A 25,170-nucleotide genomic window follows, 5' to 3' on the forward strand; every position below is an offset into this window, starting at 1 on the left:
ATTGCCACCAGTAACGACCCTGGGACTGCACTATACGGACTTTGTGGTTATTTATGCACCGCGACACCCTGCACAACCACCATCATCCACACGCTGCCCTGAAGCTAACTCTTCCTGTGGGGAGTTATATCACCTTTGCTGCCAAACCACCAGCTTCAGAGGACTGTTCCGCAGCGGCGGCCTCCATTAGCCGCACTCCACAGGTAGCATAGTTGGACATTATACAACCTATATATCTTAATTACCCTTTTATTGACTGCCCTGGGTCACGGAACAGGTCACCGCCACAGTGACTACAACCCCCAGCATCTACTGGCCTGACTCCGGGTACCCCACGGCCCAGGGGGCGCGTCACAACCATACATAATATTATAAAACATCTCAGGATGGTTGACGTTTGCAGTGTGAAGCATGGATCCATGTTGACTTCCCTTCAAGTTTTACTGCTGTTGGGGTTGTCAGGAGCACTTGGTATGGTCCATCATATAATGGTTCTAGTCCGTGTTTCCGAACATGCTTCTTCACATACACGTAATCTCCAGGCTTGGGGGTATGACAACCTTCTGCATCAGCTGGATCTGGAATAGAAGATGATACTAACGCATGGGTGTTAGTGCTTTGGCAAGCTGAATTACATATTGCACAACATGATCTGTTTCTTCTGATAATTGTTGTGGGGTAAATAGAGCTATAGCTGGTTGTGACCCAAATAGTATCTCATATGGTGACAGTTTGTGTTTCCCTATGGGGGTGGTGCGTATGTGATATAGTGCAATGGGAAGGAGCTCAGGCCACTGGGCCGTAGTCTCTTGCATCATTTTGGTCAACTGCCTTTTCAGTGTGCCATTCAATCTCTCCACCTTGCCGCTTGACTGTGGATGATAAGGAGTATGCAGCGCCACTGTTGATCCGATCATGGCAAGTATTTCTTGATACATGCATGAGGAAAAGGCTGGTCCTTGATCACTTTCAATAACTTCTGGGACTCCATACCGGCAAACAACTTCAGAGACCAGCTTCTTGGCGGTAGTCTTGGCAGTTATGTTTGGAACGGCGAATGCTTCTGGCCAACTGGAAAACATATCCACTACTACTAAGCAGTATTCATATTGTCCTGCTTTAGGGAGAGTGATGTGATCAACTTGCAATCGTTGGAACGGATACTCTGGTTTGGCAAGGTGTTTTGTCGGTACCTTCTGTAATCAGCCTGGGTTGCAGGTTTGGCATATTGTGCAACCTTTGTTCTGTGCACTCAACACGGTGGAAATTCCTGGAGCCCAATAGAGTTTCTGTACCAGTAGCAAAGCTTGATTCTTCCCTCGATGTACCGGTCCATGGGCCCAGGCTACAGTGGCTGGATATAGGAGTCGAGGCAAACAATACAGTTGTTCCTTCTTCCATAGCCCATCTATCAATTTAGCACCCGCCTCCTTCCATGACTGGCGTTCTTCTTTAGAGACTTTCTGCTGTGTGGAGCGTAGCTTTGTGATTGGAGGGACCGGTTGATGCTCTTCTGCAGGTTGATCCTGGGTTGGCATGGAATTTAGCTGTTTGGCCTGTTGCCGCGCAACAGCCATGTACATGGATGTCGGAAGAAGAGCTGCTCGCTTAGCATGGAGATCAGCAAGTGCATTACCTCTTGCTTTAGGGGCATCTGGTCGGGTATGAGCTTTTACCTTTACGACAGCCAACTGTCTTGGTAGCTGCACCGCTTCCATCAATTGTCTGACGCTTTCAGCATTTTTCACAGGAGAACCTGCAGTCAGAGCTTTGAGCTCTGCTTCCTGTGCTGACATACTGGGAGGTAAGGCTGTAGCCTCTACCAATGTATCTTCAGTTGTGACAGCATATCCAGTATGAAACCTGCCAGAGTGTCTTCTTTTAATTGTCATATAGGGGCTGCATCAGACGTGAGGCGTCTGGGATCCATTGTCTGCAATATGTGCATAGTCCAAGGAACTGTTGCAGCTCTATGGGATCTTTTGGGAATGGTAGCAGGTAGATGGTCGTCTTTCTTTCTTCTGCGAGATGTCTGGCACCCTGAGTAAGGCAGTGGCCTAGGAAGACCACTTGACCGAGGCAAAACTGAAGTTTCGAGGCTGAGACTCGACAATTCAGTTTTGCCAGATGCTTGAGAAGGCTAACACTGGCCCTGATGGACACTTGCTCCGTGGGGGCACACAAAAGAAGATCATCCACGTATTGTAACAGTACTACCTCAGAGTTGTCCAGCTGCCATGGCAGCAGACAGCTAGACATGTTCTTTGCAAACTGATTAGGCAAAGATACCGGTGGAAATAAATGGCAGGGCTAGGGTTGGGACCGCATGAAGCTGTGATGCGTATGCTATGGTGTTTTGAATTGTTTCTGTGAGCAGGTGTTGTGACCTGGGTACATCCAGGGGATCATATTTTGGTCCCATCGCATGTATAACATACTGACATGATGATCTTCATCATACACATTCCGGGTGTAGTGCTGCCTGTATTCCGGGTGTGCCAAGATGGCCGCCACCAAAGGGACATGTGGTCAGAGGCTGGAGGTGATGCAATGGGTGTAGCAACATGGCCGCTGCAGGAAGGGTTGGAACTTTGGGCGGACATAGGTATAACAGATGAGGATGGGGCACTAGGAGTGGCTTGGGTAGTAGCAAGGGGTGGACCTCCTGGACGGGGCGCGTGACATGCAACACAATACTCTGCTGACTGGAATTTGTACAGGTCCATCCCCCCCCCCCGTCTGCCATTATTGGGCGGTGGCTGGAGAGCAGTATCTTTGTAATACACATAACATGGCATCTTTCCCTTATTGTCTGTATTTTCTTCCTTCATCCATCCTTTTTTTTGGCTACAACTACTACAACTATCTTTTTTCTCTTTTTCAATAACGAGCTCACTTGGAGCCTGGATGCTGGATGGAGTGATGACAACTTGTCTCTTCAGAATTCCCCATAGGTGTTTGGTTGGGTTCAGATCAGGAGACACTTGGCCACAGAATCACTTTCATCCTGTTCTTTAGAAATGCAATGGTGGCCTACCAAGGGAACAGAGTGATGGCAGCATCTTTTCTTTCACTACAGAGCAAAACATCTGTGAATTCAAGATACCATCAATGAAATGTAGCTCCTCATGCAGCCCCACATAAGGACACGGCCACCACCAGGTCTCACTGTAGACACCATGCATTCTCATTGTATTCCTCACCTCTTCAATGTCATACAGTTTTGAAGCCATCAGTTCCAAAAAAAAACATTTATTTTGGTCTCATCACTCCAGAGTATAAAGTCCCAGGAGTCTTCATATGTTTCCGCATGTGTCCTGGCAGATTGTAGGGCGGCTTTTGTGAACATGGGCTTTAGGAGAGGCTTTCTATGTGGACAACACCCATGGCTCTTCACGATTGCCCTGGTGCGGTGGCAATCGGGGTAATGGTGGTTAGGGTTGATGACAGCTGTGATTTGTCAAAAAACACAGCTGTCTTCAAGCCCTCAGGTTAGTAATGGAAAGGAAAGAGATCCCGGCACTCACCTGTAGTCAATCATTTATTCCACATCCTCAAATCTGCAAAACGCTTCAGCTCCTCCAGAGCTTTTGTCAATTGTGGGCAATCACATAGAAATACAACATTTATATAGAAAAAAAACAAGGAAATGACATCACAATGAAATAAAAAATGAAGAAAACCACAAACATTCATATAATCATATTAGTCTCATTATATAAAATATACACTGCTCAAAAAAATAAAGGGAACACTTACACAACAGAATATAACTCCAAGTGAATCAAACTTCTGTGAAATCAAACTGTCCACTTAGGAAGCAACACTGATTGACAATCAATTTCACATGCTGTTATACAAATGGAATAGACAATAGATCAAAATTATTGTCAATTATCCAGACACCCTCAATAAAGGAGTGGTTCTGCAGGTGGGGACTACAGACCACATCTCAGTATCAATACTTTCTGGCTGATGATTTGGTCACTCTTGAATATTGGTTGTGCTTTCACACTCGTGGTAGCATGAGACAGACTCTACAACCCACAGAAGTTGCTCAGGTAGTGCAGCTCATCCAGGATGGCACATCAATGTGAGCTGTGGCAAGAAGGTTTGCTGTGTCTGTCAGTGTAGTGTCCAGAGGCTGGAGGCGGTACCAGGAGACAGGCCAGTACACCAGGAGACGTGCAGGGGGCCGTAGGAGGGCAACAACCTAGCAGCAGGACCACTACCTCCGCCTTTGTGAAAGGAGGAACAGGAGGAGCACTGCCAGAGCCCTGCAAAATGACCTCCAGCAGGCCACAAATATGCATGTGTCTGCACAAACGGTTATAAATCGACTCCATGAGGATGATATGGGGGCCTGATGTCCACAGATGGGGGTTGTGCTCACAGCCCAACACCGTGCAGGACGCTTGGCATTTGCCACAGAACACCAGGATTGGCAAAGTCGCCACTGGCGCCCTGTGCTCTTCACAGATGAAAGCAGGTTCACACTGAGCACATGTGACAGATGTGACAGAGTCTGGAGACGCTGTGGAGAGCGATCTGCTGCCAGCAACATCCTTCAGCATGACCGGTTTGGCAGTGGGTCAGTAATGGTGGGGGGTGGCATTTCTTTGGAGGGCCACACAGCCCTCCATGTGCTCGCCAGAGGTAGCCTGACTGCCATTAGGTATCAAGATGAGATCCTCTGACCCCTTGTGAGACCATATGCTGGACCATATGTTGGCCCTGGGTTCCTCCTAATGCAGGACAATGCGCCTCATGTGGCTGGAGTGTGTCAGCAGTTCCTGCAAGATGAAGGCATTGAAGCTATGGACTGGCCCGCCCGTTCCCCAGACCTGAATCCGATTGAGCACATCTGGGACATCATGTCTCGCTCCATCCACCAAAGTCACGTTGCACCACAGACTGTCCAGGAGTTGGTGGATGCTTTAGTCCAGGTCTGGGAGGAGAACCCACAGGAGACCATCCGCACCCTCATCAGGAGCATGCTCAGGCGTTGTAGGGAGGTCATACAGGCACGTGGAGGCCACACACAATACTCAGCCTCATCAGGAGCATGTCCAGGAGTTGTAGGGAGGTCATACAGGCACGTGGAGGCCACACACAATACTCAGCCTCATCAGGAGCATGCCCAGGCGTTGTAGGGAGGTCATACAGGCACGTGGAGGCCACACACAATACTCAGCCTCATCAGGAGCATGCCCAGGCGTTCTAGGGAGGTCATACAGGCACATGGAGGCCACACACAATACTGAGCCTCATCAGGAGCATGCCCAGGCGTTGTAGGGAGGTCATACAGACACGTGGAGGCCACACACAATACTCAGCCTCATCAGGAGCATGCCCAGGCGTTGTAGGGAGGTCATACAGGCACGAGGAGGCCACACACAATACTCAGCCTCATCAGGAGCATGCCCAGGCGTTGTAGGGAGGTCATACAGGCACGTGGAGGCCACACACAATACTAAGCCTCATCAGGAGCATGCCCAGGCGTTGTAGGGAGGTCATACAGGCACGTGGAGGCCACACACAATACTGAGCCTCATCAGGAGCATGCCCAGGCGTTGTAGGGAGGTCATACAGGTACGTGGAGGCCACACACAATACTCAGCCTCATCAGGAGCATGCCCAGGCGTTGTAGGGAGGTCATACAGGCACGTGGAGGCCACACACAATACTGAGCCTCATCAGGAGCATGCCCAGGCATTGTAGGGAGGTCATACAGGCACGTGGAGGCCACACACAATACTGAGCCTCATTTTGACTTGTTTTAAGGACATTACATCAAAGTTGGATCAGCCTGTAGTGTGTTTTTCCACTTTAATTTTGGGGGTGACTTCAAATCCAGGCCCCCATTGGTTAATAAATGTGATTTCCATTGATGATTTTTGTGTGATTTTGTTGTCAGCACATTCAACTTTCTACAGAACAAAGTATTCAATGAGAATATTTCATTCATTCAGATCTAGGATGTGTTATTTCAGTGTTCCCTTTATTTTTTTGAGCAGTGTATATACAAAAAAAATGAAAAAACGTCCATAACAAAGTATATTAACTATCAAATAAAATATGTAATTTTACACCAATACACATTGCCACAAATATATATATAGGCGTATATAGGAAATGCAAAAAAAACATAATAAGTTTTATTTATATAGAGCCAACATATTCCGCAGCACTTTACAATTAAGCGGGGACATGTACAGACAATAAATTCAATACAAGGTAAGACAGTTTAAACAGTTACATTAGGAACGAGGGTCCGGCCGCTCGCACGCTTACAATCTACAAGGGAATGGGGGGACACAGTAGGTGAAAAGTGCTTGTTATTTCAGGTCTGACAATTATAATAAATAGGGATTTTCATATAAAGCTGCATGATCCGGTCATCAGCCCGTATGTATAAGTGCAATAATCAAGTATCGAGTGCAGTTATCTTGTGCATGGAGGGTGTGGAGACAGATGAATAGTAGGGAACAGATTCTGAATAATATTTAGAAGGAGGGAACAGGGGAAAGTTTCTTTACTGAGTAGTTGAGGTGGTCGGCTTGTTTAAAGAGATGGGTTTTTAAAGCGCGCTTGAAGACATGGGGGCTAGGCATCAGTCGGATCGTCTGGGGTAGAGCATTCCAGAGAACTGGCGCAGCACGAGAGAAGTCTTGGAGACGGAGGTGCGAGGTTCGGATTATGGGGGATGTTAGGTCATTTGTATACCGGAGGGCACGTGTAGGACGATTTACAGAGATGAGAGAGGAGATATAAGGCGGCGCAGAACTGTGGAGAGCTTTGTGGGTGAGAGTGATGAGTTTATATTGGACCCTGTAGCGAATGGGTAACCAGTGTAATGACTGGCACAAGGTGGAGGCATCGGTGAAGCGGCTGGACAGAAATACGACCCTGGCTGCTGCATTCACTACGGATTGGAGAGGAGAAAGTTTGGTAAGAGGGAGACCGATCAGAAGAGAGTTGCAGTAGTCCGGACGAGAGTGAATAAGAGCGACAGTCATAGTTTTAGTAGTTTCAAAGGTGAGAAAAGGTCGGATTCTGGAGATGTTTTTAAGATGCAGGTGACAAGAGCGAGTGAGTGATCGGATATAGGGAGTAAAGGAAAGGTTAGTGTCGAATATGACCCCAAGGCAGCGGCCGTGCTGCTGGGAGTTATGGTTGAACCATCCAAGGTAATTTTGATGTTAGGTAGAGTTGTGTTAGTAGACGGGAGAAACACAAGAAGTTCAGTTTTAGAGAGATTCAGTTTAAGATAGAGGGAGGACATGATGTTAGAGACAGCGAACAGACAATCCTTGGTATTTTGTATTAGGGTAGGGGTGATGTCAGGTGAAGAGGTGTATAATTGGGTGTCGTCAGCATAGAGATGATACTAAAACCCAAATCTGCTGATTGTTTGTCCAATAGGGGCAGTGTATAGAGAGAAGAGGGGGCCTAGGACTGAGCCCTGCGGGACCCCGATAGTAAGGGGACGAGGAAAGGAAGAGGAGCCGGCAAAAGATACAGTGAAGGAGCGGTCAGAGAGGTAGGAAAACCAGGAGAGAACAGTGTCCTTGAGGCCTATAGAGCGGAGCATAGTGAGGAGGAGCTGGTGATCCACAGTGTCATATGTGGCAGAGAGATCCAGGAGAATCAGCAGGGAGCAGTGACCTTTGGATTTAGCTGTTCGTAGATCATTAGAGACTTTAGTGAGGGCAGTTTCAGTGGAGTGTAAGGAGCTGAAACCAGATTGTAGAGGGACGAGGAGAGAGTTATCTGAGAGATAGTGGATTAGACTGGAGTGGACCAAGCGTTCGAGGAGTTTAGAGATGAAAGGAAGGTTAGAGACAGGTCTATAGTTAGCAGCGCAGTTCTGGTCCAGGGATGGCTTTTTAAGTAAAGGGGTTATGATGGCATTTTTAAATGAGGAGGGAAAGATACCTGAAGAAAGAGAGAGGTTAAATATTTTAGTCAGGTGAGTGGTGACCACCGGTGAGAGAGACTGCAGGAGATGTGAAGGAATGGGGTCACTGTTGCTGGTTGTAGGTCGAGGAGAAATGAGAAGCTGGGTATTTATTTTTGTATTTTTTACCATTCTTTAAGGCCACACTATATAATTCCATGCCGGTTGCATGGATTTATATAGTGTGACCAAGTTGTCAAGCACTTTCCAAGTGATGCTAAAATCGCTTGGAAAGCGCTTGTCAATCTGCATGCGGAAATGCCAGTGAAGAACGCTTCACATCCGCTTGTCCCTGGCAGGAAAGACGCATGTACAATCCGCATGTACAATCCGCATGCGTTTTTTCTGCCAGGGAGATGCAGAAACACTCAGGAAAAAATCCGGAGCGTTTCTGCATCGTGGGCACATAGCCTAAGGCTTGTACTAATCCTTCAGTCTCTTCATGTAATCCCAGACAGACTGGATGATGTTGAGATCAAGGCTCTGTGTGGCGTATCATCCAAGACTCCTCGTTCTTCTTTACGCTGCAGATAGTTATTGAAGGAGTTGTCCACTACTTTCACATTGATGCCCTATCTGTAGGCTGGGGTATCAGTTTATGATCGGTCGGGGTCCCGCACTCGGCACCCCCGCCGGTCTGCTGGTACCGGTGGCTGCGGCTGCCGTAGGACGAAGGTGCTTACCTGCTGTGCTTGGCCTTCCATCTGTAGTGGCCGCAGCAGGGTACTGCGCATCCACCTCCCATTGAATGGGAGGCGGATATGCAGTAACAAGCGCCGGCCACTACAACTTGACCGCCCGCTCAGCAGGTACGCACTTGCAGCCTGCGGCCGCCGGCACCTATAACAACTGACCGGTGGGGGTGCCACGTGTGAGACCCCAGCCGATCATACATTGATGCCCTATCTTATGGATGGGGCATCAATGTGAAATTAGTGGACACCTCCTGTAATTACAATGGCTGTGTGTTTGGGATTTTTGTCCTGCTGTAGAATAAATTTGTAGCTATTCAGACGCCTCCTTGATGGTATTACATGATGGATAAGTGTCTGTATTTCTCAGCATTGAGGACACCATTATCATGACCAAATTCACAATTTCATTTGTTGAAATGCAGCCCCAAACTTTCCACGACCTGCTATAATGCTTCGCTGTTGTCTGCAGACACTCATTTCTGTGCCCCTCTCCTGCTCTTAGGGAACAAACTGAATTTTGTTCCAGCCAAATATTTCAAATTTTAGCTCTTCAGTCCAGACCACCTGTTGCTATTATTTTGCACCCCAGTTCCTATGTTTTGGTACATATTTCAGTTGCTTTGCCTTGTTGTCATTGTTCCATGAAGACCACTTGTGGCTAGATGTCTCTGAACAGTAGGTGGGTGTAGCTGAGTCCCACTGATTTTCTGCTAGTTCTGAGCTGATGGCACTGCTGAACATCTTCAGATTTTGAAAGAAAGTAATCATAATGTGATTTTCATCAGCTGCACTAAGTTTCCCTTTTCTTGGCTAACCACTGTAACAGGTTCAGAGAAATGGTTTGCCGTCTCTTGGGATTTGGGGGCACACCAAGAATCACAGTCCAGATAGATTTGTTTCTACTGGCCGCATCCAGTTTTATTTTCTTCTCGTGCAGTTCAGGAAAAACAAAATGCAAACTATATAAACAAAAACGATATATAAAAGAAAATCCTATGCCGCCTGTCCGCTAACTAAACATGAAAATAATCTCAAATGGATCATGTAAAATATTACTTGTGATTTTATGATCGAAGTGTAGGTGCGGGATAAGCTGATGACCCGCAACACGCTGCAGCTGTATGTGTATAGTGGGGTGGAAGCACTGGTGTTATTTCTTGTTTTAAACATGAAAATACAAAGTACAGAAAGTGGAGCCTTCTGCTCAGCATCCCAAACATGACATTAGCTATACTCACAGCCGTTTTCTCAGGAGCACAGACAGCCCCAGCTTGTGAATGCTCCGCTCTTGCTCTTTTAAAGCACACCTAAGCTTTGCATATGATTAGCTACAATCATATAAAAAAAAACATGGATTGGGTAAATGGAGCCTGGAAATATGCAGTTCCCTTACTGAAAAACTCCCTGCTGATATTTTATTATTACATTACTTATATAGCACCATTATTTCCATGGTACTTGACAGATATTGTCATCTCTGTCCCCATTGGGGCTCACAATCTAAATTCCCTATCAGTATGTCTTTGGAGTGTGGGAGGAAACTGGGGAACCTGGAGGAAACCCACTGAAACACTGGGAGAACACACAAACTCCTTGCATATATACTGTACTTAGTGGAATTTGAACTAAAGATCCCAGTGCTGCCCAGGAACAGTGCTAACAACTCATCCACTGTTCTTCCCTATATATAGTATAGTGCTAACCACTGAGCCATCATGCTGCCCTATATATAGCACAGTGCTGACAACTGAGCCATGGTGCTTCCCTATATATAGTAGTGCTAACCACTGAGCTATGATGCTGCCCTATATATAGCACTATGCTAACCACTGAGCCATCATGCTGCTCTATGTATAGTACAGTGCTAACCACTGTGCCACCATGCTGCTCTGTATATTGTACTGTGCTAACCACTGAGGCACAGTTCTGCTCTATATATAGTACAGTGCTAAGCTCTGAGCCACTGTGATGCCCTATATATAGCACAGTGCTAACCACTGAGCCATCATGCTGCCCTGTATGTAGCACAGTGTTAACCACTGAGGCACAGTGCTGCCCCATATATAGAGTGCAGTGCCAACTACTGAGCCGCTGTGCTGGCCTATATATAGTATAGTGCCAACCACTGAGCCATCACGCTGAGATATATATATATATATATATATATATATATATATATATATATATTTGTGTGTATGTATATATATATATATATTTGTGTGTATGTATATATATATATGTATATAGAGAGAGAGAGAGAGAGAGAGAGATGGCACAATACTAACCACTGAGCCACCATGCTGATCTATTTATAGTACAGTGCTAACCACTGTGCCTCCATGCTGCTCTATATATAGTACAGTGCTAACCACTGAGCCACTGTGCTTCCCTATATATAGAATAGTGCTAACCACTGAGCCATCATGCTGCCCTATATATAGCACAATGCTAACCACTGAGCCACCATGCTGCTCTATATATAGTACAGTGCTAACTACTGTGCCACCATGCAGCACTATATAGTAGTGTTAACCACTGAGCCGCTGTGCTGCCCTATATATAGCACAGTGCTAACCACTGAGCCGCTGTGCTGCCCTATATATAGTAGTGCTAACCACTGAGCCACCGTACTGCCCTATATATAGCACAGTGCTAATAACTGAGCCAGCGTGCTGCCCTATATATAGTACAGTGCTAACCATTTAGCCACCGTGCTGCCCAATATATAGTACAATGCTAACCACTGAGCCACTGTGATGCTCTCTGTATAGTACAGTGCTAACAACTGAGCCACTGTGATGCCCTATACATAGTATAGTGCTAACCACTGAGCTATGATGCTGCTCTGTATGTAGCACAGTGCTAACCACTGAGGCACAGTGCTGCCCTATATATAATACAATGCTAGCCACTGAGCCACCGTGCTGCCCTATATATAGTACAGTGCTAACCACTGAGCCACCATGCTGCCCTATATATAGTACAGTGCTAACTACTGAGCAACCCTGCTGCTTTATATATAGTACAGTGCTAACCACTGAGCCCATGTGGTCCCTTTTATATAGTATAGTGCTAACCACTGAGCCTCTGTGCTGCCCTATATATCTGTGCTGCCCTAATGTATCCTCACCCATCCCTTGTAGACTGTGAGCCCTCGCGGGCAGGGTCCTCGCTCCTCCTGTACCAGTCGCTGACTCGTTTTGTTAAGATTATGTAAATGCTTTTGTTATGTATATCCCTATCACATGTAAAGCGCCATGGAATAAATGGCGCTATAATAATAAATAATAATAATAATAATAACTTCTTCTTCTGTAACAGGCTCAAAGATGGCTAGTGAGCTTGAAGTGCGGCAGGGAAGGGGATCCAGGCACTGAGGAGATTGGGCTGAGATGTCCTGATGGATGTGGCTGATTTTTTCTAGGAAATAAGTGGCCAGATCCTCACTGCTGAGGTTGGAGGTGGGGGCCTGTGCTTTAGGTTTCAGGAGGGAGTTTAAGGTTTCAAAAAGTCATTTTGGATTGTTGGACAGTGAAGGGCAGAGTTATAGGTTTTGAGCATGAATTTTTAGGGGATGAAGTCCTCTGCTAAAAGAGATTTTCTCCACTGATGCTCAGTGCACCTTCAGCAACGCCGAAGAAAATGTGTTTGCATTGTGTGCCAGGGCTGCCATTGTCTGTGTCGGGTCTTTCTGCGTGTAGAAGGTGCTGCTTCATCTAGGGCGCTCTTCAGTGTATTATTGTAGTGTGACAATGCTAAGTCTGGACAGGAGAGGGAGGAGATGGGGGCTGAAGATGTGTGGAGATTGTCCATAAGCTGCTGGGTATTAATGGTACGTGTATTCCTATAAGTGAGGTAAGTGGGGGTGTCCTGGGTGAGGAGACAGTTCTTGACAGAGAAGGAAAGAAGGTTGTGGTCCAACAGCGGGAGAGGGGAGTTAGTAAAGTCATGCAGCGAGTAGAGATGGAAGAAAACCAGGTCCAGAGTATTCCCGTCTTCATTTGTGCGAGAATTAGTAACCTGTGAGAGGCCGAATGAGGGGGTTAGAGAAAGTAGATGAGAGGCAGATTGGGAGAGGGGATCATTGATGGGGATGTTAAAGTCTCCCATGATGAGGGTGGGGATGTCACAGGATAGAAAGTGAGGAAGCCAGGTGGCAAAGTGATCCAGTAACTGGAGGCAGGAGCCTGGAGGGCGATACACAACCGCCACTCACAGGGAGAAGGGTTTGTAGAGTCTCATGGTGTGGACTTCAAAGGAAGGAAACATAAGTGAGGAAACCGGGGTGGGGGGGTGACCTGGAAAGCACATTGTGGTGAAAGGAGCAAACCAACACCTCCACCCTGTCTATTCTCAGGTCTGGTGGTATGTGAAAATTTCAGGCCACCAAATGAGAGAGCAGCAGCTGCGGTGGTGTCTGAATGCTGGATCCAGGTTTCTGTAATAGCCAGAAGGTGAAGGGAATTAGTGAGGAAAAAATCATGAATGTAAGTTAGTTTGTTACACACAGACCATGCGTTACAGAGAGCACAATGAAAGCAATAGGAGAGGGCATGCAGTGAATGTTAATAAGATTAGCTGGGTTTCTATATGCAGCTGGAGGAGAGTGGTGTATGCTAGTGGAGGGAGGCCCAGGGTTGGGAGAGATGTTGCCAGCGACTTAGAGAAGGAGAAAAAAGAGAAAGAGCAGGTGGTGCAATGATTTGTATGAGCGTTTTGAGTGCTGTATGGAGGTAGTGGATGGTTTGGAGTGGGTGAGAAATATCAGTAGAGCCTCAGAGGTATACATGGGAGAGGGGAGAAGGGAGGGGTGGATATGGAGAGAGTGCACAGAATGTGTTAAAGGGTGGACGAGATGTGAGAAAGCAGAAGTTAAAACAAGTAAGATAATAATCATCGTACTATTTAACTATACGCACCAAAGTCTAAAAAACAAATATCATCATTCACGCACAACACATTCTAATTCTACTCTGTATATCATAAATGGGAAGGAAAAATTATTGTCCTAATTTATATATTATTTATTTTATATTTTTTGCAATCTCCACTTTTAAATCTGTATCTGCTGCCTGCAGTCTATCAGCAGTCAACAAGATTAAATCCAGGGAACACTTATTAATCTTCTCGAATTGATCGCAGAAAGTCCCATCCTCTGAAAACAGAGTGGGGCGCAGATGGACTCGCAGTCCTCGTGATAGGCGTTTTTCTCCACAGTATTCCATTACAGTTGCAGCATGAAGTTCATAAGAGACTCACCTTTTGGATTCTTTTCTCAGTCACGTCTCCTGAATTCACTTGTGGATATTTTGAGAAAGTCCGTAGATATCGTTGTCTGAGACAAAATACCAGGTGATAGAACAAGTGAGTGCTCCTAGGAGAGGAGGCGGTATTAAGAGAAGGTTATTAAGGAGGGAAGCCTTCTGGATATTCACTGTAAATCGTCTGTCTCCTAAAGGCCTGAATCTAGAGTATAATGTGAGTCCGTCAGTAGAGCTGGGGGACAAATGTTCCCTTTCTCTTCTTTCTTCTTGCAGACAGTACAGACACGGTGGTCTCGCTGGAGCGCAGATACCGCATTGTGCAGTAACACATCTATGGTTATAGAAATGATCGGGGTCAGGAATGAAGTTGAGATTGGATGAAGGTTTTTTATGGATAGAGCAACATTGGATTCCAGGGAAGAAGCTTTCACATTACTATTTGTTGCTTCGGTTCTTATGTTGTGATAATATCGGTATACTCATTGTTTTTTGAGTATGTAGACCAGGGGTCCTCAAACTTTTTACTCAGGGGGCCAGTTCACGGTCCCTCAGACCATTGGAGGGCCGGAATATAGTTTTTTAAAAAAAACTATGAACAAATTCCTCTGCACACATCTTATTTTGTAGTAAAAAAAAACAATACAGGAACAAATACAATATTTAAAATGAAGAACAAGTAAAGTTAAATCAACCGGTATTTCAATAGGTAGGTAACTGTACCCAATAGGCAGCATAGGTCCTCAATAGGCAGGTAAATGTCCCCAATAGGCAGGTAAATGTCCCCAATAGGCAGGTAAATGTCCCCAATAGGCAGCATAGGTTCCTAATAGGCAGGTAAATGTCCCCAATAGGCAGGTAAATGTACCCAATAGGCAGGTAAATGTCCCCAATAGGCAGGTAAATGTACCCAATAGGCAGCATAGGTTCCTAATAGGCAGGTAAATGTCCCCAATAGGCAGGTAAATATCCCCAATAGGCAGGTAAATGTCCTCAATAGGCAGGTAAATGTCCCCAATAGGCAGCATAGGTTCCTAATAGGCAGGTAAATGTACCCAATAGGCAGCATAGGTTCCTAATAGGCAGGTAAATGTACCCAATAGGCGGGTAAATATCCCCAATAGGCAGGTAAATGTCCCCAATAGGCAGGTAAATGTCCCCAATAGGCAGCATAGGTTCCTAATAGGCAGGTAAATGTCCCCAATAGGCAGGTAAATGTACCCAATAGGCGGGTAAATATCCCCAATAGGCAGGTAAATGTCCCCAATAGGCAGGTAAATGTCCCCAATAGGCAGGTAAATGTCCCCAATAGTCAGCATAGGTTCCTAATAGGCAGGTAAATGTCCCCAATAGGCAGGTAAATGTACCCAATAGGCGGGTAAATATCCCCAATAGGCAGGTAAATGTCCCCAATAGGCAGGTAAATGTCCCCAATAGGCAGCATAGGTTCCTAATAGGCAGGTAAATGTACCCAATAGGCGGGTAAATATCCCCAATAGGCAGGTAAATATCCCCAATAGGCAGGTAAATGTCCCCAATAGGCAGGTAAATGTCCCCAATAGGCAGGTAAATGTCCCCAATAGGCAGGCTGTTTCCCCCTTATAATGTCCTATGCAGGCTGTTCCCCCCTTATTATGCCCCATGCAGGATTTCCCTTTCTCCCACTATATAATGCCCCGTGCAAGATATCACTCCCCTGTCTTTATAATGCTCCATGCAGCACGTCACCCCCCCCCCATATAATGCCCCATGCTGGATGTCACCCCCCATATAATGCCCCATGCTGGATGTTAGATATTATAGGTATTTTTCTAGCCTGAGCCTGACAGTCACATTGTATGTGAACTCGTTAGAACCGATATTGTATGTGACGGAGGGTTAATGCCCAAATAGGTAATGTATTTGTCTGGCCAGCGGAAGGGGTATCGTGATTTCAGGTGAGTTAGAGTATATGGGTATGTTTATTCCTAAGGCCTCAGATTTGGTTACATTTATTTTAAAATTAGACAGGGAGCCATATCTCTCTAGGATCTGCATAAGGGCTGGTATGCCTTTGTGTGGCTGCGTCATAGTGATTAGGAGATCGTCTGTAAAGGCCATGGTTTTGTGATGTAATCCCTGAAGTTTAACACCAATTATGTCATCACAGAGATTAATGGATTTGATCAAGGATTCCATTACCATAATGAATAACAATGGTGAGAGAGGGCAGCCTTGCCTTGTTCCATTATGTATAGTAAATGGTTTAGTCAGGGAGTTATTTAGTTTAATTTTGGCCGAGGGGTGAGAATACATTTGGAGAATGGCTGATGTTACTAATGGAGGGAAATTAAAGCAATTAAGAGTTTCTTGTAGGAAGTTCCAATCCACTCTGTCAAAAGCTTTCTCTGCATCAGTACCTAAAAGTACCAAGGGAAGCTTGTGGTAAATAGAGTATTGTGTCAGGTGAAGGATCCGCCAAGCATTGTCCTTACCCTCCCTACCTTTAATGAAGCCTGCCTGATCCAAGATGAGATTAAGTTAGGGAGGAATTCTGCAATGCGTTTTGCAAGCATGCTTGCATAAGTTTTAAGATCTACGTTTAGTAGAGAAATCGGTCTGTAATTGCTAGAGTTCTGGATCCTTGCCTTCCTTATGAAGAAGGGATATATGGGCTTCCAAAGATTGGGGAGGGAAAGGTCCGCCCTGGAGTACCTTGTTACACATTTTCGTGAAATGAGGTTCTAAGATCTTGGAGAAGGTTTTGTAGTATAAGATAGGAAGGCCATCTGGGCCAGGAGCTTTTCCCTTGCAGCTATTTGACAGAATGGAGCGGACTTCTTTAATGTCGAATGGTTTGGATAGAAATGCCTGTTGTTCCGGGGATAGTTTAGGCAAATTAATTGTAGCTAAAAAGGATTGAATGTCTGAGCGTTTTTTTCTCTATGTTTGGAAGAGGTTCGTCTGGGTGGAGATTGTACAGGTTAGAGTAATATTTTAAGAATTCTGAGGAAATCTTATTGTAGTCTGTTGTACTTTGGCCATTAGGGGTTTTTAAAGAGTGGATAAAGGTTTTAGCTTGTCTTGATTTGATTAACGACATCATAAGTTTAGAAGTCTTATCGCCATGCACAAACATGCGATTTTTCCAGTTAAGGTATATTTTTGCAGACTGCTTGTTTAGCAGGTCTTTTAATTGTAGGCGTTTGGCTGTGAAAGCCTCCAAACTTTGATGTAGAAGAGTTCTTTTATGCTCTAGTTCGGCTAATTCTTCATAAAGGTCTTGTGAATTTTTTTTTCTCTGTTTATTTAGAAAGGAAGATATGGAAATCAGCTCACCTCTGACCACGGATTTATGGGTTTCCCAAAGGATTGGATAACTTATTTCTAGTGTGGCGTTAGTTGCAAAGAAGTTGGTTAGTGTAGTTTGAATACGTTGTTTATTGGAATCTGAAGACAGGATTGATTCATTTAATCTCCATGTGCGATAAATAGAATGGGGTTTGGAGATTAAAAAACAAACTGAGACTATTGAGTGGTCCGAGTGAACCGATGGAAGTATTTCTGCCTTTAAAGCTCTTGGTAGTAAGGGCCTTGGAAGGAAGACAGTCAATCCTATGGTAGGAATTGTGAGAATGAGAAAAGTATGTATAGTCTAAATCAGAAGGGTGGAGGTATCACCAAATATCTATAAGTGATGAGGTATGGAGTGATTTTTTTATTCTGGCTAGATCTCGGTAGGAAACTTGGCATTGTTTTGAGGAAGAATCTAAAGAGGGATCCATGGGTATATTAAGGTCTCCTCCGATGATTGGAATACCCTCCATAAAAGAGCAGAATTTATTCAGTTTGGAAATAATCCATTTGATTTGTTTTTAATTTGGAGCGTATAAGTTACCGATTGTTACCAGGGTGCCTGCCAAAAGGGCTTTCACAAAAATAAATCGCCCCTCTGAATCGATTAGAGAATCGTTCAGAAGAAAGGTGTGTCCTTGGCAAAAGCTATTGACACTCCTCGAGATCTCTTTTGAGGTGTAGTGGCGTGATACCATTGGTTATAATAAGCTTTTTCAAAGGTGGGGAGTTTCTCTGATTGAAAATGTGTTTCTTGTATGAAAAGAATATTGGAAGTTTTCCTTTCTAAATCTGTCTAATGTTTGGGATCTTGGTATAGGTGAATTGAGGCCATGGGAATTAAAGTTTGTTAGTTTGATATTACCTTGTCTGGAATCCATGGGGGGGGGGGCGGTGTTGGAACGTGGAAGTTTATCCTTAGAAGTATTAGAGGGAAGAGAAGGGATAGGAGAGATGGAAAATTGTAGAGATATAGTGTCATTAGAACAGTAGGAACAGTATCAACAAGAGAGGTACAAAAAGTATTTGTAAATACAAATAACAGTACTATAAAATATAGTATTGTATTACGAACAGTAGGAAGGGGGGTGTGATGGTGTCAGTGCAATAAGCTCTGTGTATGATCATTTACACGTGATCTCGTAAAGGCGAACCCGTCGCTGCAACTAAAGTTAAGGGTAACATTAAAGATGCAGGGACAGACCTGTTGCAGAGGACTCCAGTTGGAGCTAACACACAGAGCTTAAGGAACAAGTAAGGCCATTCTTTTAGCCTAAGATGTCAGTTGGCAAAGAAAACCTCACCAATTGTGCCTCACTCAACAGGGAAGCAGAAAAATAGAGAAAATAAAAAAGAATAGTCCTTGGACTTAAACAGTTCATTACTGAGAATTAGTATAACAGTCTTTTGACTCGTAATGCCAGGGTGCAGGGAAACATCAACAAATTGCACTCTATTCAGAATTAGATTAATGGCTAAATAAGTAAAAGGTTCATAAGTTTGAACAGTCATCAAATTATAGTAATCAAAAACAGAAGTTATAATGACTTAGGACTAATTAAGTCTGGCAAGAAGAACTTTGGTTCAGCCGGCTTCGCTGTCCTTAGAGATAGAAGAGTGCTTTGTTAGTTTACGTTTGGATCGTTGCGACTTGGTAGGCGAGAAGACACTCCAAGGTGTGGGTAGAAATAGGGGATTCAAGGAAGATGCAGAATTGGATGCTTCCAGATCCAGGTATTTTTCAAGAGTGATTCCGAGTTCTTTACAAGCATCTTGGATCTCAGTCGAGGTCCTAGCTGGGATTCGCTTGTCCTTAATAATAGATCTTTGATGTGAAAGTCCAAGAATCGACAAATGACGTCACGTGGTGGATCTCCTGGCTTGGGTCTGGGCCTCAGGGCTCTATGCGCTCTCACTATTTCAATGTTGGGAGGATTGTCAGAATTCAAAATCTTGAGAAATTTTTCTGAGTGTTGGATTTATTGCTTCAGTTGCTACCGATTCAGGGAGGTCTTTTATGCGAAGATTGTTTCGTCTTTCTCTATTTTCGTGATCTTCTAGGATGGAATATATTTGATTAATTTGGCCTTCTTGATTTTGAATGCTGGTTAATGAAGCATTAGATTGTTGTATTAGAGTAGAATGGGTAGTTTCTAGAGAATCTACTCTCTGACCTATTTGTGTGATTTCTTGTTTTATGTCGGTGAGGTCCTTCACAATAGGTTCTAATGATTTAGCAAGTATCCTTTTAATGAAGGAGCGAGATACTGGATGATCATTTGTAGATCCGCAGTAATCTGCGTCACTTTCCAGTTCAGAATCAGAGTCCTATTGAGAATGCAAATATGAAGGTTGCTGGGACTTAGGTTTAGATGTAGTAGATTTAGCTTGTTGTTTTTTTGAGGTATTTGTTCATGTCAATTTGAGTGAGAGACGTAATTGACCCAGAGGTTGCTCCCGAGGCCTTATTACCAATTTTGACCATTATGAAATATTCAACTTAGTTTTGAAAAAAGAAAAATAACAACATGACACCATGTGGCGGTGAGGGTCTGAGCCGGAGCGGGGCTGGCGGCGGCGAGGGTCTGAGCCGGAGCGGGGCTGGTGGCAGTGAGGGTCTGAGGTGGAGCGGGGCTGGAGGCAGTGAGGGTCTGAGGTGGAGCGGGGCTGGAGGCAGTGAGGGTCTGAGCCGGAGCGGGGCTGGCGGCAGTGAGGGTCTGAGGCGGAGCGGGGCTGGCGGCAGTGAGGGTCTGAGCCGGAGCGGGGCTGGCGGCAGTGAGGGTCTGAGCCGGAGCGGGGCTGGTGGCAGTGAGGGTCTGAGCCGGAGCGGGGCTGGCGGCAGTGAGGGTCTGAGGCGGAGCGGGGCTGGCGGCAGTGAGGGTCTGAGCCGGAGCGGGGCTGGTGGCAGTGAGGGTCTGAGGCGGAGCGGGGCTGGCGGCAGTGAGGGTCTGAGGCGGAGCGGGGCTGGTGGCAGTGAGGGTCTGAGGCGGAGCAGGGCTGGCGGCAGTGAGGGTCTGAGGCGGAGCGGGGCTGGCGGCAGTGAGGGTCTGAGGCGGAGCGGGGCTGGTGGCAGTGAGGGTCTGAGCCGGAGCGGGGCTGGCGGCAGTGAGGGTCTGAGCCGGAGCGGGGCTGGTGGCAGTGAGGGTCTGAGGTGGAGCGGGGCTGGCGGCAGTGAGGGTCTGAGGCGGAGCGGGGCTGGCGGCAGTGAGGGTCTGAGGCGGAGCGGGGCTGGAGGCAGTGAGGGTCTGAGGCGGAGCGGGGCTGGTGGCAGTGAGGGTCTGAGGCGGAGCGGGGCTGGTGGCAGTGAGGGTCTGAGGCGGAGCGGGGCTGGTGGCAGTGAGGGTCTGAGGTGGAGCGGGGCTGGCGGCAGTGAGGGTCTGAGGCGTAAACTGTGTGCTGCAAAATCTGAAGAGAAGAAGCAACAGAAGAAGAAAAGGGATCAAACACGTCACACTGCTGGAGCCAATCACCAACCGGAGCTCTCACTGCTAAGCCCCGCCCCCTGATCACATGGCGGTGACGTCACCACAGGTCCTCCCGCTCTCAGTGCAGCAGCTCCGTCCTGGTTGTGCGCAGCTCTTGCTCTCTGGTATCAGCCAGCAGCAGGTTTCCGCTTCCCGCCATTCCGGTGAGATTACAGGGAGGGTTTGTGGTGAATCTGTGAGAGGAGAGTGTGGGGTGAGATCAGAGCTGTTCCTGTGGAGGCTCCTGCTCCATGTGGCTGCGGCTCCTCAGTGTTGTATGGGGGATGTGCAGCGGCTCCTCCTCACCTCACCGCCCCCGCTGGAGGTGGAGTTACCACGGTGACCGTCCCCCGCTGGAGGTGGAGTTACCACGATGACCGTCCCCCGCTGGAGGTGTAGTTACCACGGTGACCGTCCCCGCTGGAGGTGCAGCTACCACGGTGACCGTCCCCCGCTGGAGGTGGAGTTACCATTGTGACCGTCCCCCGCTGGAGGTGGAGTTACCACAGTGACCGTCCCCCGCTGGAGGTGGAGTTACCACGGTGACCGCCCCCGCTGGAGGTGGAGTTACCACGGTGACCGTCCCCCGCTGGAGGTGGAGTTACCACGGTGACCGTCTCTCGCTGGAGGTGGAGTTACCACGGTGACCGCCCCCGCTGGCTGTGTAGTTACCACGGTGACCGTCCCCCACAGTAGGTGTAGTTACCATGATGACCGTCCTCCTCTGGCTGTGTAGTTACCACGGTGACCGTCCTCCGCTGGCGGTGTAGTTACCACGATGACCGTCCTCCGCTGGCTGTATAGTTACCACGGTGACCTTCATCCACTGGCGGTGTGGTTACCACGGTGACCATCCTCCACTGGCGGTGTGGTTACCACGGTGACCATCCTCCTGCGAGGCTGATAATAAGCGGTCAGGTCGGCGGAGGAGGCCGTGGTGGAGTTTGTGGCTTTTCCTCCAGATTCTTCCTGATAAATGTCGGATATTTGGGGCAGAATTCTGTGATTGTCGTTATATCGTCCCCTGTGATCTCCATCTTCTCCTTTATCATGAAGACGCCGGCAGGACGAGATCCCTCCAGCTGATCCAGTGTTCATCCCTCCTTCTCCTGAATGACCCCCCGAGGATGGACGAGGACGAGACCACCAGAAGATTATTACACTTCACCCTGGAGATCATCTCCCTGCTGAGCGGAGAGGTAACTCCTCTACATTTCTATCAGCTTTATTGTGTTATGTAACAAGTCCGACATCGGGAAGAGGAAATCCAGAGGAGGAAGAGAAGGATTCTTTACTGTAAGAGCAGTGATTGTGTGCAGCTCTCTGCCAGGAGGAGTTGTCATGGGGATTCCCTATAAGAGCTGTAGAGGGGCCTGGATGTCTGTCCTGAGTGTAATAATATTCCAGGTTATGGCCCCAGATTGCTGGAGACGGTTATTGATCCCGGAATTTCTACTGATTGTCAGATCTGGAGTCGGGAAGGAATTCTTCTCCCTTAGTGTCTCTCTCCATACACAGGATTACACAATAGTGAGGAAGACACCGGGGGAGGGTGTGACTCCCATCATCCATCTCCAGGAGTCAGGAGGGCGGAGCCCGGGCCCCATCACAGAGCCTCCCCCACACCCCCCGATACATGAGAGGAAGAAGAAGATCCTAGAGCTCAGCAACAAGATGATTGAGCTGCTGAGCGGAGAGGTGACTGCTGGGACATTATACAGGACAGCACTGGAGGATTCTGGGTGATGACCAGAGAGGTGACTGCTGGGACATTATACAGGACAGCACTGGAGGATTCTGGGTGATGACCGGAGAGGTGACTGCTGGGACATTATACAGGACAACACTGGAGGATTCTGGGTGATGACCGGAGAGGTGACTGCTGGGACATTATACAGGACAGCACTGGAGGATTCTGGGTGATGACCGGAGAGGTGACTGCTGGGACATTATACAGGACAGCACTGGAGGATTCTGGGTGATGACCGGAGAGGTGACTGCTGGGACATTATACAGGACGGCACTAGAGGATTCTGGGTGATGACCGGAGAGGTGACTGCTGGGACATTATACAGGGCAGCACTGGAGGATTCTGGGTGATGACGGTGTCGTTGTTGTCAGGTTCCTATAAGGTGTCAGGACGTTGCTGTCTATCTCTCCATGGAGGAGTGGGAGTATCTAGAAGGACACCAGGATCGGTACCAGGAGGTGATGATGGAGGAGCTCCGGCCTCTTACACCAGGTTCGCTGTAGATGACGTGTAATGATGAATCTCCCATTTTCGGCTTTTCTCCTCTTTTTTTGCCTTGTACATGTGACTCTTGTGCTGCTGTTCTCGCTCCCTGTCTCGTCTTCTCCACTCCCCTCCCCCATCGCTCACACAGAGTGATTGTCCGCAGCATTTGATTTTACATTCTGTGGATAAATCAGCAGATTTCCGATTGTGTTTGGAGGACAATGAAGCCTCATAAGGCGACAGCAGAAGAAATATTAGGAAGATTCATCGCTTCATGACATAATGGCCGATTAGTAATGAGGGTTATGAAGGGTCGTTCCTCCTGAGCTTTTTGGGGTCTCAGGACTTGTTCTGGTGACTGATGGGGTCCTCTATCCCCTGATCCGACGTCCCACACTGGACGGTTACTCCGGTGATGTCCCCCCCGGTATCAGTATGGTACAATATAAGGGAGGGCCCTGCTCACAGTCTACATGTTACAGGGGAATAGAAGGAGTTTCCTATCGGACACGACCAGAATAAGATGTTACTCGTCTCTGAGGTCTCAGATTTGTAGTGATTTACATTTATTGTGTATTGTTCCTTACAGGGAACCTGTGTGGTTGGATATCGCCAGTAACATGCACATATGGGGTTAATCTGCTGGTTAATAGCATTAGGGAGGTGCCCGGCCGCTGTACTGAGTGTGCGGCACCCGGAAGCCGCCGGCTTTCAGTCATGCAGGCGCCAACGCAGCTACAGTCACCGTACGCAGCACTGAGCGGCGTCTGTAACTGCACCCGGGACTGAGACTGACAGCCGTGCATCAGTACAGAGCGACCGTCACTCAGTTTCGGGGCGCAGTTACAGCTGTTGCTCACAGTGCTGCCAGTGGTGACTGTAGCTACACCTTCTTAGGATTACATCAGGCCTATGCATTTTTTGTGAGGGTGGTAGTAGTGGCGAGGGACTGTTGTGTTCCTACACCCTGGCTCCCTGACAAAGACAAATGTCCCCATTCTCCTGTGCTGTGCGTGTGGTGCAGAACACTCACGTTTTGGTCGCAGATCTCTGCCGTCTTCGGTTTTTCCACTTCAGTAACCGCCGCACACACGATAGGGGACTTCCACTCTGTTTTATAAAAAAGAACTTTACTTAACAGTCCAACTTCACCATGAGGGAACACGCAGTATTGGGCGCATCCTTTTCCAGGTGCACAGTTCATTGCACAGCATATGTTAATATTCACCGTCTGTTTCTCCTGAGATGTCCCTTCCATAGTCGACCTCTTTGGCCTCTGAGACCCTCGCAGTTTTTAGAGTCCCGTTCCATTTCCTCTGTACTATTCCCCGTCCGACTTCCCCCTTCTGGGAAGATTTTGAGACAAGTTACTCTGCTGACTCCTGTGGACCGTAGGCCCCGAACATTAAGGGAAAGTCGTTTTAGAGTTCCTGACTAACGTTGCTCTGCTGCTGGTCGGACCGGGTTTCTGTGCCCCCTGGACCTCCAGCTACTGCTCTGTCACATCCCTCTCTCAGAACTAACTGACAGGAAAAACCGTTGCTCCGCCCTGGCCTAATCTCCTCCCCTTTTGACTGGGCCAATCACCAATCCTCCTTCGGTTGCTGGGCAGACTTCCCCGTTACTCCCCTGCTGCAGTCACTAAACCTCCTGGTAACTACCCCGGCTCCTCCTGCTCTGCAGCTATTGCTGAACACAGTAACTGTTTCTATCCTAAACTATTGCGTTCACCCCTACACTGTACCCAATTCCTAGTAATAATAATAATTTTTATTTATATAGCGCCAACATATTCCGCAGCACTTTACAATTAAGCGGGGACAGGTACAGACAATAAATTCAATACAAGGTAAGACAGTTTAAACAGTTACATTAGGAGCGAGGGTCCGGCCGCTCGCACGCTTACAATCTACAAGGGAATGGGGGGACACAATAGGTGCAAAGTGCTTGTTATTTCAGGTCTGACAATTATAATAAATAGGGATTTTCATATAAAGCTGCATGATCCGGTCATCAGCCCGTATGTATAAGTGTAATAATCAAGTATCGAGTGCAGTTATCTTGTGCATGGAGGGTGTGAAGACAGATGAACAGTAGGGAACAGATTCTGAATAATATTTAGAAGGAGGGAACAGGGGAAAGTTGGTTTACTGAGTAGTTGAGGTGGTCGGCTTGTTTAAAGAGATGGGTTTTTAAAGCGCGCTTGAAGACATGGGGGCTA

At 47.0% G+C, this 25,170-nt stretch overlaps 1 long non-coding RNA gene across 1 annotated transcript; it reads right to left on the minus strand.

Moving 5' to 3' along the window:
- Positions 1-496: 496 nt before the first annotated feature.
- Positions 497-24,464, minus strand: LOC141201547 (uncharacterized). Its single transcript, XR_012272949.1, has 3 exons — positions 24,178-24,464; positions 23,983-24,059; positions 497-578 (listed from the first exon to the last, which is right to left on the minus strand). It is a non-coding gene; the product is annotated as an uncharacterized lncRNA (long non-coding RNA).
- Between the last annotated feature and the right edge of the window lie 706 nt (positions 24,465-25,170).

This window comes from Phyllobates terribilis, unplaced genomic scaffold (genome assembly GCF_046119375.1).
Source record: "Phyllobates terribilis strain yellow unplaced genomic scaffold, ASM4611937v1 Scaffold_117__1_contigs__length_5270597, whole genome shotgun sequence".
Lineage (NCBI taxonomy): Eukaryota > Metazoa > Chordata > Amphibia > Anura > Dendrobatidae > Phyllobates > Phyllobates terribilis.